This window comes from Lissotriton vulgaris, chromosome 4_1 (assembly GCF_964263255.1).
Source record: "Lissotriton vulgaris chromosome 4_1, aLisVul1.2, whole genome shotgun sequence".
Taxonomy (NCBI): domain Eukaryota; kingdom Metazoa; phylum Chordata; class Amphibia; order Caudata; family Salamandridae; genus Lissotriton; species Lissotriton vulgaris.
In genome coordinates, this window is record NC_141691.1 from 1,878,315,176 (window position 1) to 1,878,333,638 (window position 18,463).

Here is an 18,463-nt window from a genome sequence, read left to right on the forward strand (position 1 = left end):
GCTGACACTACAAGCCTGTCCTATGTTATGTAGGCAGCAGTATGGGGCAATACTGATTGCATAGGAAGGATTGCAACTTAACACTATTATTGTGAATCCAACAATAATATTTATTCTTGCAACATACATCGGCGTCCTGTCATTATTTCCATTTGCATGTAATCGTGATTTGTTGGGTGAGGGGAGTGGGTGCACTAGAAACTGTTCATTGTGATGTGGTTGCGGCGTCTGTGGCCTTCAGCTGGGTTCTCCCCGCGCACATGTGCAGGTGGCCGGTCGTCCCCTTCCGACTCACTGCCAGAGATGTCTACAGGTATCCGGCGCTTGGTAGCAATGTTGTGTAGTATTGCACACACAGCCACAATGCGGCAGCACACAGCAGGACTGTAGTACATGGCCCCACCTGTCTTGTGAAGTATGCGGAATCTGCTCTTCAGTAGCCCAAAAGTCCTCTCAATGCAATTCCTTGTGCGCATGTGTGCTACATTGTAACGCCGTTGCTGTGGTGTAGCAGGGTTGAGGTATGGGGTGAGGAGGTATTCACGCAGGGCGTAGCCACTGTCACCTGAATGAGAGGAGAAGAGGGTGAGTGCCTGTGCAGCGCAGCTACTTCTTCGCAGTGTGACATTGTGGGCAAAGTGTACTTACCAAGTAGGTGTCCTTCCCCGAAACTGCGATTTTGGGTTTTTTCGCTAATTGCGATATTTCATGAATCCCGATTGCGAGAAAATTGCGATTTCGCTATTATTTTCGCAGATTCCGTGATTTATCGCAATTTCCGATTCGCTAATGGTCTACTGCCGGGATTCTGTGAATCTTTTTGCGATTTCGCAATTCTGTGTTATCGATTTCGCTATATCCGGGGTGAATACCGATTTGGGAAATTGCGCCCGCGATAGCATTTTTCGCAGCTATTGCGAGCGCAATTTTGCTTCATGAATCAGGCTGTTAGTTCCTGTAAAACAGCGAAACGTTAACTGATATCCAAAGGCATATCTGTGGCCATTGTACCAGGATTATCAAGGTCTGGAATCATAATCTGGACCACAAACAGGACCTCATAGGGAATCTGGCAGCCCTAGGATCTTCTAGGCAGATTATTTAAAACTCCCTGGACTCCATACAGATGATGGATCCAACTATGACCTGAACCCAATACTCTAGCTTTTAAAGATTGCTTTAAGTCATAGATTTTCCTCTCCACTATTGAATTTCCCTAAGCATGATATGGGGAGGAATAATGCACAGCCGCTCCCAGGGTGCCCATGGTATCCCGGTAAGCCCTAGAGGCAAATGCCGTGCTCTGGTCCAAGTGGAATGCAGCTTCTGCGCATGTCCTGATGAAGAATTGCAAATCTTTTACAACAGTTTCGAGCATCAGCCGATCACTGTTGCCATACACATAGGAATCTAGAACATGAATGCACTGCTAATAGGATGTATTTAAAGGAGCCTGCAGAGTTTAATGTCACACAGTGGTCAAGATACACACAAGCAAAGGGGTTGTTTGGAATCTGGTGGGCATGTTGTAGTGGAAGCTTTTATTTGTTTACAAATGTCACAGCTAAGGACACATTGCTTTGTCTGTTTGCATAGACTTGGCCCCCAATAGCATTGCTGTAGTAGTGAAACTGTAGCCGCCACACCTGCATAGGCAGAAGCTAACCCCTCATTAGCAGCTATGATCAATTTTAGTCTGAGGTCTGAATTTGGAATTACTTGATCCACCACTCTGGGAATACAAGCAAAAGGTTTGTTTTATGCACTCTGTAGGAAAGAGTATTTTGTTGAATATGTTTTAGGTAATGGAGTGCCACAGAGTGAACCTGTAACAGCTACCATGATGTCTTGACTCTGAGCCCCCGACAAGGCGGTGAAGTCTCCTAGGGTGTGTACTAGTTGTGGAGAGAATGATTAGATATCTCTAACACACACCAGGATATTGTCTGCTTACAGTGAGATTGTGTGTGTGCCATCCCCTAGTGGGATGCCTCAGTCTGCACTAGCGCAGATGGCCCCTGCCAGTGGTTCTATGGCTAGGGAGAAGAGAAGCAGGGACAGCAAACATCCTTGCCTGGTCCCTCTTATCACCAAGATTGGTTCAGATATATATGGGCCTGTTCTTACCCGTACCGTCGGCTCCCTATATAGTAGCTTAACCATATGGATGAACGTTTCGCCGAGTCTACTTCAGATCTAATATTAGACAACCCGAGTATGGCCAATGACACCCAAAATATGTGGTGACTCTAAAAAAGCGCTTTGCTTCGCATGGAGTATGGTTGGGACTAAAGGCGCCATTCGGGCAGGTAGGATTTTTGCCAGCACCTTTAGTCTACGTTCAGTAGGACTGGTGGTCTATAAAAGCCTAAGCCTGTGGGGTACCTATCAGGCTTCAGGTCTGTCAAGCGGAGTTTCAACTCTTCCAGTGCTGCGGTGTAAAGGAATTGCAGGCAGGACCAGTGTTGCAGCATACACCTTATTATATTTGGTCGGTAGTCCATCCGGCCCTTGGTTTTTTCCTGTTGCCAGTGCCACGATAGCGTCACATATTTCGTCAAGGGTGATTGGTGTGTTTAATGTCTTGCATTGCTCGGAGATTATCTTGGGTAGGCTTACTGAATCTAGGAAGGGGCCTAACTGCTGCCTGTCACAGTGCCCCGAGGACTGCGAAAAAGCTGCATAATGTTGCGTCTTTGCTGTATGTATTTTGTATTGTGTATATAACATGCGCCCTATGTCACTGCTCAAAGTGCATATAGGTAGGTAAGCCTTTTCTTGCCCCAAAAGCCATGCAAGCATTCGACCTGCCCTGTCTGATGTTGCGTGTGTGCAGAGTGCGCTGCGTAGTTGTGGCACCCAAGCCTCTCCAATAGGTCTACATGCTCACTGCGCAACTCGTCTAAGCGCTGTGTGTCCCCTTTGTCCACAGCCGCATTGATTTTGTATCGCAGTCAGTTGTGCTCTATTTTGATAAGTGCTTAGCTTAATTGCTTACAAATGTTCCAAGTGAGTCATAGATAATGTCCCCTAGTAGTTACTTTAAAAGTATCCCATTCTAGGAATGTATCACCTGTGGAGCAGTTGTTTACCTCAAAGTATTCTGTGGTTGCAACCCTCGTGAATGTACAGAACACCTGGTCCTCCAGTGCTGCTGGCTGAAGGCTCTAGGTGGGGACGACTGATGGACCACCTTTCCATTTAAGTTGCAAGAGCTGGAGATTGTGATCATAGTGCGTGTGTCCCAGGTATTCAGTCCCTCTAACAGGAGGAAGCAGGTTGTGTGAACCCACTAAGCAGTCCAACCTGAAGGAAGTGGCCCTTAGGGGCCACCCAGGTTATTTACAACCACCTGCTATGACTTCCCAAGTAATGAAGAGTTGGTCAGACAGTAGAAAATACAAACAGTCTTTTATTAGCAATACTCTGCAGTGGAGTCCAATCTGACCTGCACCATAAGATGTCTGCCAAGGGACTGACTCCTCAACAGCCCACAACACATAATCATTCCTCCAAGAACCTCCAACCACGCCTACAGTGGAAATTTACCGGCTCAGGCCGAACGTGAACAAAGCAGGCACAGAAGGATGGGCTACCACCTGCCAGGTGGGTTCATACTTTCAGTGTCTCAAGGGTGCCGTGCTGAGACTCGGCGTCCTCTGACGTGGGAGAAAAGTTACACACAAGGATAGAACGGAGAGGGCATAATGGCCTATTCATTGGTAAGTCAGAATCCAACCTTGAGCAGGGATGAAAATAATACCTGAATACAGTGTTCTGCTGAGGCAAGCAATATGAATAATGAGGCCTAGTTCAAACACAGCACAATACGGATTATGAAATACAAAATGGAGTCACAAGTGCTAATTGAGGCTTACACGTTGCAAGGATACCTCAGTGGATTGCATAACATAGATACACATGAAATGTCATTTAGCCACACACTGCAAACCTACTATGGCACAAAATATGTATATAATAGGAATGGGGTTTGTTAGACCTGGCATCCTTGGCGTGAGTCTCCCTTCCATTTTGTCGGAATTGCCTCCTCTGTTTTTGATATGTTTTTGCTGGCTATATGCTTTGGGCTCTGTGCCACTGCTATTCAGTGCCACAGTGCAAGTGCTCCCTATGTTAAATTGATGTACTAATTAGTGATTCCATGATTGGGTTATTTGATGTACTTGTCAGACCCTAGTACTGTGCACCATGTGTGCTCAGGGCTTGTAAATCAAATGCTGGTGGTGGGTTGTCAGCACTGGTTGTGCCACCCACGGAAGCAGCTTGTAAAATGTGTCTCAGGCTTGCCATTGCAAGGCCTGTGTGCAGTCTAGTACTGTCATGTTGACTTGGCAAGCGCACCCACTTGCCAGTCTCTAAACCTTCCCTTTGCTTCATAGCAGACACCCCTATGGTAGGCCCAAGGGCAGGCTCCATTGTAAGTATAAGGTAGGACATGCCCCTCTGCCTTCAGAGAACAAAGAGAAAAGCAGTATAAATATTGGGACTCAGACCCAAGAACTTTAGATCACTTCTGGGAACAAGAAACCTTTTGCCAAGGAGAAGAACCAAGGAAGCTGCAGGAGTTTGGACTGCCCTTCTGCCAGTGTGCTGTTTGCTGGGTTGGCCTGCAGTGGTTTCTTTATTGCCAAGGGAAGGAGAAGGAACTTTTTTTAAGGACTTTCATCATCTACAGAATATTCTCCAAGGGCTTGAATTTGTGCTTGCCTCCTGCTGAAGTCTCAGGGACTAAAGATTTCATTTCCTGCTCCCCCATGAATTTCCTTGCTGGAATTCTAACTGATGAAGCCTGCGTGTCTCTAGGAGCTGGAAGCGCGACGCAACGAGAAGTAGAGTGTCGCCGCCGCAGCTGAAATCGTCGCACCACTGGAGAAGCGTGCCGCCACCGCATCTCCCAGAAAGCGTGTCTTTGTTGAAAGCTGCCTACTGTCGCATCACCGGAGAAGCGTGACGCCATCGAGAGAGTCGCCATCGCATCACCGGAGAAGCGTGTTGCAGGGCCTGTCGCAGCTCCAAAGTACAAAGTCATCGCAAGGCTGCCAGGTGCATCACCATCGCAGCGTCATCATCGCATCAAGGGCGTCATCTTCTTGCATCGCACCAGGATCATCGCATCAAGGCGCCATCTTGCGCATTGCAAGCGGACCGCAAGCCGAGAATCTACTCATCAACCCCGCACCGGTAAGGATCACAAATCATCCCCTACTCTGCACAAGCATTGAGGCACGACGCATCATTTCCCTCAGATCACGGAACAGACGCATCTCCCCTTTTGCAAGCCTTTTGCTTACTTTTTGTTTCGCATCCAGTTACTTTGTTGAGAACTTTGTCGCATTTATCATCAACTTGAACTAAGTCACTTTTATAGTATTGTGGATTTTTTTTTGTTTGTGGTCTTGTGTTAAGTCTATATAAAGAATAGTTATTTTTATAAAACCTGTGTTGTGTCCATCTGTAGTGTTTTCACTGTATTACTGTGTATATTCACAAATGCTTAACACACTGCCTCTGAGATAAGCCTGCCTGCTCGTGCCAAGCTACCAAGGGGTTGAGCAGGGGTTATTTAGGAGTGTAATCCGCTTATCCTGACTTAGAAGCAAGGGTTCCTATTGGGACAAAGGTGTATACCATTGCCAACTAGAGACCCCCAGATCTAACAGGGTTTTCCAAACCTAAGAAACCTTACATGCAGACCATGTACAAGGAAATAGAATGAGTATATGCGGCATCTGAGTTGCGAGTATGCCATATGTCTGCCAAAGACCAATGGGCCAGCCACTCGATCAGTGCTTGTGCATTTGACAGAGCTGTGGTGCTCGTCAGGGGTGGAAATACTTGCTCCAGCACCACATCCAAAACTGAATTGATGTCACCCCCTATCAGCCAGGGAATTTGACTCAATGTATTAGTTACATGAGTCTGTGGCAAACATGCTTTAACATGTGCCACCTTTTCCCAAAAGATAGTATTCTTTTTAAAGTCTCTCAATCCATTCTGGCACCAATAGAGTAAGTGCACAATAAAACAAATCATACACCATTAGTGTGGGGAATTCAGATCAGTATTTCCTAGTGCCAGAATATGAGCTTTGAGTTCAGCCAGCTGTGCAGGGCAATCACAGTGGAGAAGTGTGGCTCAGGGGTTAGAGGCGGCAGACCCGAAAGCTGAGATCGGCCCTGGACCAGGGTTCAATTCCCCGCCCTGACGGGGGTTGGGCTCAATAATTCCACAGACTCGATAATTCTCACTCCGGTGCCTACTCGACTCACGGGTTCACACTCTGCGACTCTGGGCAATAGCTTGCTTAATCTCCACAATGGCCCCTCGCGGCGGGATGCCTGGCTTTCACCTTGTGGATACCCTGCCGGGGTATCTCACAGGGGAATACCAGGACGGGTTCCCTAAGCAAGCGCATAGATGCCTGCGATGTGGGCGATTTGTGCTATATAAATACATGTACATTTACAATTACATAGTAAATATCTAAATAACCCGCAGGAAAGCAGCACCATCCCTGTTCCACGCAGTTGAGGCCCTTCCTGGTGGCGCCTCCGCAAAGAAGATCCCCAAACTTAGCGGCAAAATGATATATATGTTTTTATGAAGTGCCTCTTAAGAAATGCGCCTGGTTCCAAAATGGCCCATGCAGTAGATTGGCGCCTGGGGTCTTAGCAAAACAATAAAGGATTCCCCCCGTTTTGCATCTCAGGAGTAAATGCCACATAATATAACGGAAATTGTATCTATTGTCCTGACCTATAAGGATGACCCAGATTTACTTCCTGACTATGCAAGAATGATTCTGGAGGCATCACTCACCCCCTCTGAAGACATGCGGCCACTGGCCCTGTCCTCCTGCCGTCTCACTGCATAGATTGCACCCCCTATGCTTTTGAGTCATTGAGAATTTTAGGGACCAACTGAACTTAACACCAAGGTCACAATCCCTCTGCCGGATCTCAAGATGGCCGCCTCAGTTGGTCTCTCCACGATGCTCCACCACTCCTGTACAATAGAACTGGTCATCGACCGGATCTTAACCACATCCCTCACCTGACCTTGATCCTGCTCTCCCTCTAGGACATGTACTCTTAAAAACTTCCTCTCGACCGTGGAGACCCTGTCATTTGACAGATGCCCGGTGGAGCTACCTGTTAGCTGAAGAGGAGACGGGCTGTGGATCCCCCCTCCGCTGTCACCTACCCAGCCGGACATTGGGCAGACGTTCCTTCATCTCTCTGTCGTATCTCCCTCCTACACCCTTCCCCCTCTATGCTCCGTTCTTTTTGTCTTCTATCCCTTTAATGTTTTTCTGTTGAGACATAGCTATTTGACCGATGCCCGGTGGAGCTACCTGATAGCTGAAGAGGAGATGTGCTGCAGATTCCCCCTCGGCTGTCACCTACCCAGCCGGACCTTGGGTAGACTTTCCCTTTGTCTCTCCATTGTATCTATACCCTTCCCCTTTCTCCCCTACCCCTTACCCTTCTCACTCCATTTTCCTTTTCTTCTATGCTCCTTTAATGTTTTTACTGGTATCATAGGTAATATCTAACTGATGTAAGTTTGCAACTATGTGGAACCTTATATAAAGCGCTCTGATACCTTCAGGTCTAGCCAGTAGTATATAAAACTCTTTAAATACATTAAATAAATTAATGTTTTTAGAGGCTGGAAGACTCCATCCCTCATTTTTCCCCTAACCACTGCACAAGCAGCGGAGTATCGTTGTTTAGTTAAACTGCGGATTGGACAAAGTCATCAGTATAGACAATGAAGTCGTACTGATCAAGAGGCAAAACCTCACTGGACACAGGATATTTTTGTTTATATTGTAGGTATTCTTGTGTTTGTAGTATAGGGTCAAAGACATAGTCTACGTCAGTAGCTGTTAAGGAGATGGTGTTGTGTAGCATTTTAGGATCCAAGCGTAATTTATGGAATCATGCCCTTAGATAGGTATAATTCACATTGCCCTTATATAGACATAGACATCATACCCATATTTAGACATAACCCATCCAGTCCAAATACAGACATGGCTACTTCGACTAGTTCCAAAAAGCCACTACGATTTCTTGGAAAACTCGGCTTCAGCAGTCAGGGACATTCCCTTGCTTGAATATTGATTTGTCCTAGAAATCATGGAGTTTTCAAAGAACTACCATTCCCTTGGGGTTCTTTGATGACGTTATTATGTCCGACTTTACGTTGAAATAGGCACCTTCAAGGTATAAATATGCCTACACTTGCCCTAGGAAAGACACAATGGTTCGGAGCAGCTCGACTATCTACTTGCCCGACGCAGCTCGCTACAGCAAGTGCTGAAGGAAGCCGACCCTCCAGCTGACGCACTGATTGAGAAGATGTCCTTTCTCTCCCTGAGAATCCAGCTCCAGTGTTTCCAAGCTCGCCTCGCAGGGTGTTGGAAAATTGAGTCCCGAGACAGAGATACCAGACCTCCTTCATTCTAAAACCAAGGTACGGAGCTGATTGCACCCTAAAAGAAATATAGGATAGATTCTTGGCAAAGAAAACTAAACCTATGCTACACCTCACTTACTTCTTCCCATGTACTAGACTTAGGTTAGGTACATTGGGGTAGGTGTATTTTAGAAGTACCAGTAGTACTTTTTAGCCTTTGTTATTTATGTATGTATTTATCTATGGTTTAGAAACCATACAATGCTTTTACTGTATTATTATCATGTTTATGCGGTTGTCAGAAACGAATCCCTTCTTGTGTATTCGAGAACGTTTCTAGTGACGTCTGAGCTAGCTGACACTCACAATTAAGTCTAATATATTCGATAGAGGCCTAGTCGACCTAAGTCCTACGTCAAATCTATATGATTTATTATTCCAATCAGCAGACCTTATTGGGAATATGGAAACTACACTACATGGCGCCCAGCGTTTGATAAGGCACTAATTTAACACTAGATACTAGAGTAACTCAGTCGTGCTTTTCATAGAGACCACTTTTACCCGTAAAATACTCCAATAGACGCCTGGAGTGGGTAAAGGGATAAAATATCCGCCATAACTGAGTAGGACGAAAATCCTATGTATTCGTTTTTGGTTTGTTAAACGTTGAAGGATACAGTGTTCCAAAATAATGTGCACCTTATCTCTGTCTCCTTGAAAACTTGCTCTGCAACTTTCATTAAAGAATGTCACTTGACGGCAATAACGGTACCGGTGGAGCTTCAGCCCAACCGGGTTCAAACATTACAGGTTTCCAAGAAACTGACCCGGATGCTATACTCACCCTGGAAAACTTAAGGAAATAAAAGCAGGAAGCTTATAACAAATGGCCTATCACCTAGAGGTGGTAGGGTCATTTTTTTCATGGAGGCACATGAATATTGGCAGAGAGAGGTATTCTATTCATGGATAGTCTTCCCTGAAGCAAATGCAGTATCGCATGTGTTTCACTTCTACAAGGTAGAGGATAATCCAACGGAATACGTTCCTTTCGAGGACTTTGAAATTCCACTAACTTACCAAGAGCATCAGCTCTGGTTTAAAGGCACCTTACAACATCAAAATCACATTACCAGGCTCGGTCCACTAGGTAGACCAGGAGCAACATGGCCGGTACTAGCCAGCAATATACCACATCCTGACATTGAAGAAATGTCAAGTGAAGAACTATTAGTTCAACTAAAACAACTAATCAACATACATAGACAATTGGTTCAAATATGTTCCTCTCATACCTTTCAGACTTCCTCACAGAAATCGGAAAGAAGAGGTCAGAACACAAGGAAGAACGCGTGATGTCCAATGGGGATCGCACCACACTTGGAGGACTGCGACACTTGGGGTACAGTCTTTGCTGCAATCTACACAAAAACACATGGTGTTCCATCTATGGCGGTGATATCAGATGTCCTGAAACAGATTCAAAATGAATACGGGGCAGAGCCTGCTTTAAATCTGGGTATGAAATTACTGAAAGATTTCTAACAGGTCTCAGCTATAATATTAGCTAATATTAAAGGTGAAGCAGCATCAGTGGCGATCCGCCAAAAAATAAGGGAAATTGATATAACTGAGCAACCATACGAACTAGCCAGAATAATTGAAAAATCCTACGAAGAACTAGGAAGAGATAGTGTGGATGGGAAACCAGTTAAACCCCAACTAAAAAAGTCCTGAAAAATTCTTTATTAAAAACACTCTCACTACTCCTAAAAAGAAGTGGGAAAATACTAAACAAACTTCTAATGAGAAGCGTTCTCAGTCCCGAGGAAGGTCTCCTCAAAAGGAGCCCTCTGAAAAGAGGTATAACCTCAGGAATAGGGATAATTTGAGAAAACCTGATAGATATCAAGATACTGATACACGTTCCTCTCGTACCTTTCAGACTTCCTCACAGAAATCGGAAAGAAGAGGTCAGAACACAAGGAAGAACGCGTGATGTCCAAAGACGATCAACACGTTCCAAAAAATAAGAACACCCAATTCACCAAAAAGAAGGTAGCAGGTCTAAAAATCAGACCTGCCGAGGATCTTGAGGACACAATTCAAGAACGGGGAGTGGGCTCAGACAATGCTGGACAGCGCAGCAGAAGTCACCATAGCTCGCAAGATTTTGAAGGATCATCTGGGGACAGTGGACTTGAATGAGTACATTCAAGTTTAAACAGCTGATACCAGGGTTACTGTACCCCATAAGTTAAATGAAGTAGCCCTCCGGATGGAGTGGGACATAACTAGGAAAATAAGAGCACTTTTTTAAGAAAAGCTCTCTAAGGGTTATGACATTCTTCTAGCTGAAAACGACTGGCAACCAAATATTTGTCAGGGAGTGCCCATATGGCAAAGACATCATTATGCCAGCCTTTTCCAATCATATTCCAATTCACTTAAAATATACCTATGCCAGCAAATGGGCTGTAGCCCAGGTTCCAGCATTACATAAAAATCATGTGGGATGGGAGGAGGATTTTCCTCACCCCAAAATCCAGTTAAAATCACAACCAACTGCACAGAGGCAGTACCCAGTTAAGCAAGAAGCTAAAAAACAGGTCAAGGAGATCTTAGATCAACTTGAATACCAAGGGGTGATTGAAACATGCACCTCGTCCAGGAACACTCTTTTGTTTCCTGTCTCCAAACCAGACAATACATATCATCTCATTTCGGACTACAGTCATTTAAACTCTTGTTGCAAAACTTTTGCAGTACAAAATGCACACAGTCAGCATTGATGAATATCATTGTGCACAAAAAATAGAAAACTACATTAGATATTTCTAATGGTTTCTTCTGTCAAAACATTGCACCTGAAAGCAGAAACTTGACCGCTTTCTCAATTATGGGGACACAGACTCACTCCTGTTTTCTCCCACAGGGATTTAAGAATAGTCCAGGGTTATTTTCAGCCAGAGTAACAGAGTTACTACAAACGTATGATGATGAGGCATTATCATATGTCGATGATATCTATCTAACAGACGATGACTTGGACAGACACTTGAACAGAGTGAATACCATTATATTTGCATTCGCCTCTGAACGATACAAAATCAAGAATTGCCCACCTCAACGTCCTTTTTCTGGGATACAAGTTATCAAGTGAAGGCAAAAGCCTGGCAGCCAACTTTTTAGAAAAGTGTGCGCTGCCCCAACCTCCAAAAATGCTGAAAAACTTACAGTCCATTCTAGGTTTTCTGAATTTCGGAGGAACATACATTCTAAACTACGCAGAAAGTGTTAAGCCTCTCTATGAATTAATCAAACCTGATTTCAACACTACTAATAGGACTCAAAAGCACACAGAAATGTTGCATTAAGTGCAAGACTGTTTTGCAGGACTTAAATGAGAAAAGGAGAAGCCAAAGCAACACAATACAGAAGCCAACGACCACTGAAAGAGAACCACCCGTCCCAGCAAGCCCTGTCTGGATTCCAAAGATTGGGGATCTAGTCAGAGAAAAGATCGCGGATAAGAAGGATATTGGGCCTACTAACAGAAAAGCAGTACCTGTGCTAGCAATCCACGGATCAAGAACAGTGTTACTGTTGCCCCCTGCTGTAAGAAAAGAGAACAGGTTTGTGTCTATTGACCTGGTGAAATAACATCATGTGGCCGATAATAAGTAGTAGGCCCAGTGGACTCCAACGATGTAGCAGAAGACCAAATCTTGCTACTATCCAAGAGGTTTAGACTGAGAGACTGATAACATTTGAAGACTCTACAGCACAAAATAAAGGACTAAGCAGTAAATCAATGGTGCTTGTGCCTATTAAGACCCAAATACCAGCTCGTCAAGCCACTCCTGTCTACAATGATGTAGCATCTGACTATACTAATATGACAAAAGATCCGGTATCTGCAGTGATTTCATAAAATCCTGAAGCAATTAAAACAATTGACAGAACTCCCTCTGGCTATTTCATTAACTTTGATACGTTTTCTGAGGATCCCAGTGAGCCTGCAATGATGGCAGCAAATAGAACTTTTAAAGATCAAGTTACAGAACTCTTTCAGCAACTTGAAAAAACGAATCTGGTTTCACCATGGGTTGAACTTTGGATTGTGCTAGGCGTACTTTTTCTCCTACTTTGGCTAATCCTGGTATTAACTTTGGGGATGCTGATAAATGGAAAATATAGTAAAATGGACACAGCAAGTAAGAACATCAACTTGCTCCTGAAGCCACACAAATCATCTCATCATGAACAAAGAGACTTGACATCAGTGAACATCACAGCCATTCCTATACCTGGTGGTATAGCATGGGACAGAACTGAATATGACATCTTTGGCCCTGCAGAGCTATTGAAGGTTCCATATCAGTTCAAGGTTTCCTTGAGTGACTTTGTTTCACCCAGCACATTTTCTGATGATTGGGACTTTGAGACTGTTAATAATATGATGTCAGACTTAGAGATGTCTGCAAAATTTACAAAACATGAATACTTAGAAGGTTCATCAGATTATGCACAAATGAATTGTTATAACCACTATGGTCATCATTACTTGCACAGGGCTGCAAACCCTAGGAATTCTTGCACAAGTCTGCAAACCCTAGGAATATTTATAATTTTAATCAATGGACACATTGTCCAATGCCACCGAAGGGTAGCTCAAAAACATTCTATGAAAAATATCCATACTTCTCAGGTTCAATACCACAAATCCGGAAACATTTTACTTTAAAAATGTTAATAAGACAGGAATGAAAAGTATGTTGACTAATACAAAGCAAATTTATTCTGCAGCATTTTACGACCTGCTGTCCTTATTAGGTTTCGACTTTTGGAGTGACAACATAGAAACGAAAACTGTCTGGGGCTCAAAGGACTGGCAGGTGCAGGGAATAGAAGCTTTATTTCGAGCCTGCATTATCCTTGAACAAATAATGTTTTTAAACAACACTGTTCAACAGACATCCTGCCTGGCCTGCCAAGATAAAAGATTTGAACAAACCGTCCATACCTACACCTACCCATACTGGTCGCCTGTGTCAAATTGAATGCGACCTCATCATGCTCGGTGTTGGTCAGCTCCTGGAATCTAAGGAGGAGGGAATGTCACTTTGTGCGCTTACTAAGTGACCAGTCAAGCTATGCAGAAGGCAATCCACTGTGCTGTAACTTGTGTCCCTGCGTTTTTAGTTACTTCAGAAATGTTTGAGCAGAATTATTTTTTCTTTAAATCTGCAAATGATGAATTATGTGTCAAATATAAAATTATGCGAAAAACGCAGTGGTGTCAGAATCATCGCATAATTCCAGTGGCGTTGATGAGAGCAGACAGGGTAGGCTGTCGTATTCAGCATGAAGTAGACGGAGGCTAGAAGTGCTGTTGGGAGACGAATTAATGTGCCTGCCCCTGCCCTGCCTGGTATTATAGATGTGCGTTCTGCCCCACGTGACCCCTGCCATAGGTTACCTGGTTGCCAGTGCATTCTATGGATGGATTTTGGGAATAATGGTAACCATCAGATTGCTATTCCTGGGTCTTGCTGACAACAGCATGAGGAGGAGGTGGGGTTGTACAAGAGGTGTGCAGAGGATCATGGAGAAGAAAAGAAAAGAGGAAAGGAGCGAAGGTAAGTACAGAAAGAGATGGAGGAGCCTTGGAGAGGAAAGAAGAGAGAGCAGCAGGATTCTAAGGGGACGAGGAGGTCAGACTCATAGGGGACCTGCAGAGAGGCTGGGGGGGGAAAAAAAGAGGGTTTTAAGGGGAAGGAGAGGAAACATCACCCAAGACAAGAAAATATATAAATACAAGAAAAAGGGGTAAGGGCCTTGAGCCCCTTCATCCTTAAACTGACTGGGAAAGATAAACATCGGGGAAAAAGAAGGAACTAAAGAAAGGGCATTAAAAAAAGAAAGAAAGAAAAAAGTAGCCTGGTATAGTGATTATTGGTAGTTACGAAGGTCATTCACTAAGTTGGTTTTGTTGTCCGGTCAATTTCTTTCTTTGTGAAACATTCTTCTTAGCAGGTTCAATGAAAATGATTTGTCGAACCAGGGCTAGATGTACTGAAAACTGGTCGCAAAGAGTAGCCACAAATTGCACAGCAACCTTTTGTGACACTCACGATTAACGTATGTTGCTAACCAAACTATAGCATTATGGGACTAGTAGTTTACTTATGGTCTACAAGACGGTGCGTACTGAGGGCCTGGGTTAGATTTAGAAGTTGAAGTAATCGGTAAACCCAAACCCACAAGAACAGATTTTAGTTACTTTTTAAAAATTTTAATTACAGCTTCTCTGCTGCCATCCCCGGGCCGAGAGCGGGCATTCAAAGACTGCTAGAGCAAGACACAGTCAGAGGCGAGCCTGTTTTTTGCCACCCTCCACAGATTTAGCCCAGTACTCTCTCTGAAGCAGGGGAGAGAGGGACGATACTTCAAAGGCAGAACATGGGCGGGAAAGACTTTAACTTAATCCCAGCCGGGCCCGCCCCTATCATAATATAAGTGTGTGCGGCCAGGTCGTGCAGTGCAATGCAATGAGTGCAGTGCATCAGTCTGTCTGCATCATGTTCATGATCATGGAATTTTGTGGAGCCGGACTCAGCTACGACCACAACGGTGATCTGACGACCATCACGCCACCCCGCTCCAAAAAGAAAAGCTGCTTTGGTTTGGCATGGTGATGAGACTTAACTTAACTTAGCACTTAATTTACCTGCTGAACTCGTGGTGGGCCAGGTGCCTACCGGGACACACACTGTGCACTCACTGCCTCCCTTTATTGACCGCCTGGTTCTGTAACTTTTAGGCAGGACTGGGCCTGGTATTGCTCAGTAAGGCAGGGCCTGTGCCTTGCTTTAAATGGATTACTCGTGGTGGGGTGCGTGTGCAAGTACGCTGGGGTGTGGAATCAATCTGGGAAAAATCTGCCCACGCTGTCGCAGTAGCCCCGCCCCGCCTGCAGAATCAAGTCATATTATTGGCATCATGGCTACTGGCAGTGGCTACTACTTAACTTAGAACTTAAAGTTAATTTTCCTGTGCTGTACCCAGTGCTTTAAATGGGAAAAAATAAGTGCAGGTACTCATTCAAATGACCTAGAGGTGTGGCAAGTGGGCGGGGCTATGGGCGTGTCTAGGGTCAAGATATGATGATACACATTGACTTTTATACAGAAAAAACCAAGATGGCGGATTGAAGGTGCCGTCGGGTGCAGCCTGAGAACGCCGCTCCCACCACCTCACAGATAACCAACTAATGTATGCTTTTATCCCAATGGGCGGAAAGCTAACGGAGCGGAAAACAACGGGACGATTCACCTGAGACTTGTTACGGACTGCACGAGCCTCAGAGAGCGCAGGAGGGCTGGATGCGGATACTGCTTGTGGGCGGCTGCAGCTGCGGCGGTGTCCGCGAACGAGGAGCGGAGACAGGCTGCGCACGCTGGGCTCGCTGGACCCTGCTGACTTGGCTTGGTTCCGCGGGTCCAGGATCAAGGGGAATCATCGGAATCACCGATGCCAGGAGCGTAGCCAGCTGTTTGGACAAGAGGGATTTGAGCGCTGCCTTGCCTGCGGAGAGCACTACCGACTCGGAGGCAGGGAGCACTGACATGGCTCCCAAGATCCATGCGAGGAGCACCAGGACAACGAAAGGAGCAGGAAACTCAGAGGAAAATGCCGCCTCAGCTGCAGTCAATGGGGTAGCAGAGAAGAAGGCGGCGGCGGCGGCAGCTAAAACTAAAACTCCAGCTAAGTCTCACGGAACAGAAGTGGTGATTACCGCTGTCAATGCTGTTAAGAATTTGCTCAATACCGGGAGCCAGGAGAAAGCAGCATACGTGGCTGGTAAGCAACAATCATTGCGATCATTAATGCTAATTGCTAGCAATAAAGATAACGCTGCCAAAGATAAAGGAGTTAAGATAGCTGTAAATCCAGCGCCTGCAGGGGGCAGTATTGAGACTGAGCAAATAATAACTGAGAATGGGGACACTGATACAGATTTGAGGAGGGATCTCCAGAGGGCTTCAGGAAAGGAGGGCTGTGTAACTGAGACTGTAACCGAGACTGTGACTGAGACTGTGATGGTGATACAAGACAATACAGTTGCTCTAAAGGATATTGATATGGATAAAGAGAAAGATACGGATATTGATAAGGGGGCAGCCGAGCTGATGTCACATGTGCACGCACTGGCACAAACCACAGTCTCGGACATTAGAAGGGACTCCACTGGTGTCGGCCTGACCCAGATGAGCTGCGCAGTTACACCAGTCGAGGCAACCGATACTCAAAACTTAGCCCCGGTTACTAGAACCTCCATAGACAAGGTAGAAGAGAGCAACGGAACACCAGTAGAGTCGAATGATGAATATGAAGAATTAATTGATGAGGCGGAGGATAATATGGAGAGCTCCCCACAGGACAACTGGAAAATAGTGACACGGAAAAAAGGAAGAGGGAAAGCTAAAAATAAAATAAGGTGCAAGAAAAATACTAATCAATCTACTCTTTCCTCTACAATAAATCAGGCTAATAACCGTGGAAAACCTATTATTGATGATAGTCCATTACGTAAGTGGATGAAAGCTAAGGGTGGTGTAAAAACAATGGCTTTACGCTTATCAGGCAATAGTTCCATGGGGCCTTCAACTTCGCTGTTAACTAATCAAGATATTCAGGATATCCAAGATATCGAGGCTGATGTTCCGTCCACCTCTACAAACCAATTGATAGTAGCCGGTCCTAAAGGAGTACAAGATATACAACTAGACTCTACTTTAAGGGAGGATGGTAGTGAGACGGCCCTAAATGTGAACGTAATTATTGCCACAACAGAGGAAGAAACTGATCAGGCCGGGCATTTCACGAAGGAATTACACCAGGAAGTCTCCTCCTTGGAGACCCCTTCTATGGCTCTAATTTTTCATATGCTGACCGAACAGAGACAAGAGGCACAACAGCATTTCTCACAACTAAAGGAGGATAACTCTAAAATGCAGTCATACTTGCTGGAAGTCAATGGCAAAATGAATAAAGTAACCCAAGAAGTGGAGGTACTTCAGCAACGGGTGGCACAAATTGAGGAGACTTCGACCAAGCACAATCAAAAAAGTACTAGACACGAGGAAGAAATCCGGGCCTTACAATCCAAGATGGAGGATTTGGAAAATAGGCAAAGAAGGCAGAACCTCAGACTTTTTGGGATCCCGGAGGGGGCTGAAGGGGCGGACCCCAGGGCCTATATAGTCAGACTATGTCAACGTGCCTTCCCAGATCTCGCGGACTGGGATTGGGATTCTCAGATTCAAAGAGCCCACAGGTTGCCTTTAGCTAATAGAAACAGAGACAATAAGTATCCTCGTCCTTTTTTGATTTATTTCGGAAATTTTCTGTTGAGACAAGCTGTTTCCTTAAAAGCTAAACCTAACTCTCCGATTACTACGGAAGATGTGACTTTCTTTGTTCGCTCAGATCTGTGTAAATCTACTATGGAGAGACGATGGAATCTGCGCCAACTAATTGACTCTTTCAAGACTGCAGGGGCTCAGGTCTTCCTCCAAGAGCCTGCATGCTTAAAGGTTATAAAAGCCGGGCATACGTACTATCTTAATCAGGTGAAGGAGGCAGAAACTGTGCTAGATAAGCTTACTAAAGCGTAAGCGACATAACACTACACCTCAGGGTATGGTTAGTGGAAAGGGTTTGATTAATCTGACAAGCTTAAAGGATACAATTGAGAATAAGGGATTTAAGATATGCTAAATATAGTAAAAATGACATACTTAATGAGGGTGGTGGAAAGTGGCGGGTGGTTGCACCGCTGAGAGGCTGCCCTACCAAAAGGCAGCAGGTATAAAGGGGGGGTGTTTTTCTTTGGTACGGGGGGGGGGAAGGGAGGGGGGGGGAAACAAAAATGACAAGACAAGCCAGGGCGAAGCTATAATCTACTTAACAAGAAAGAGAGCCTTATGGAGAAATAAGATAAGGGAAG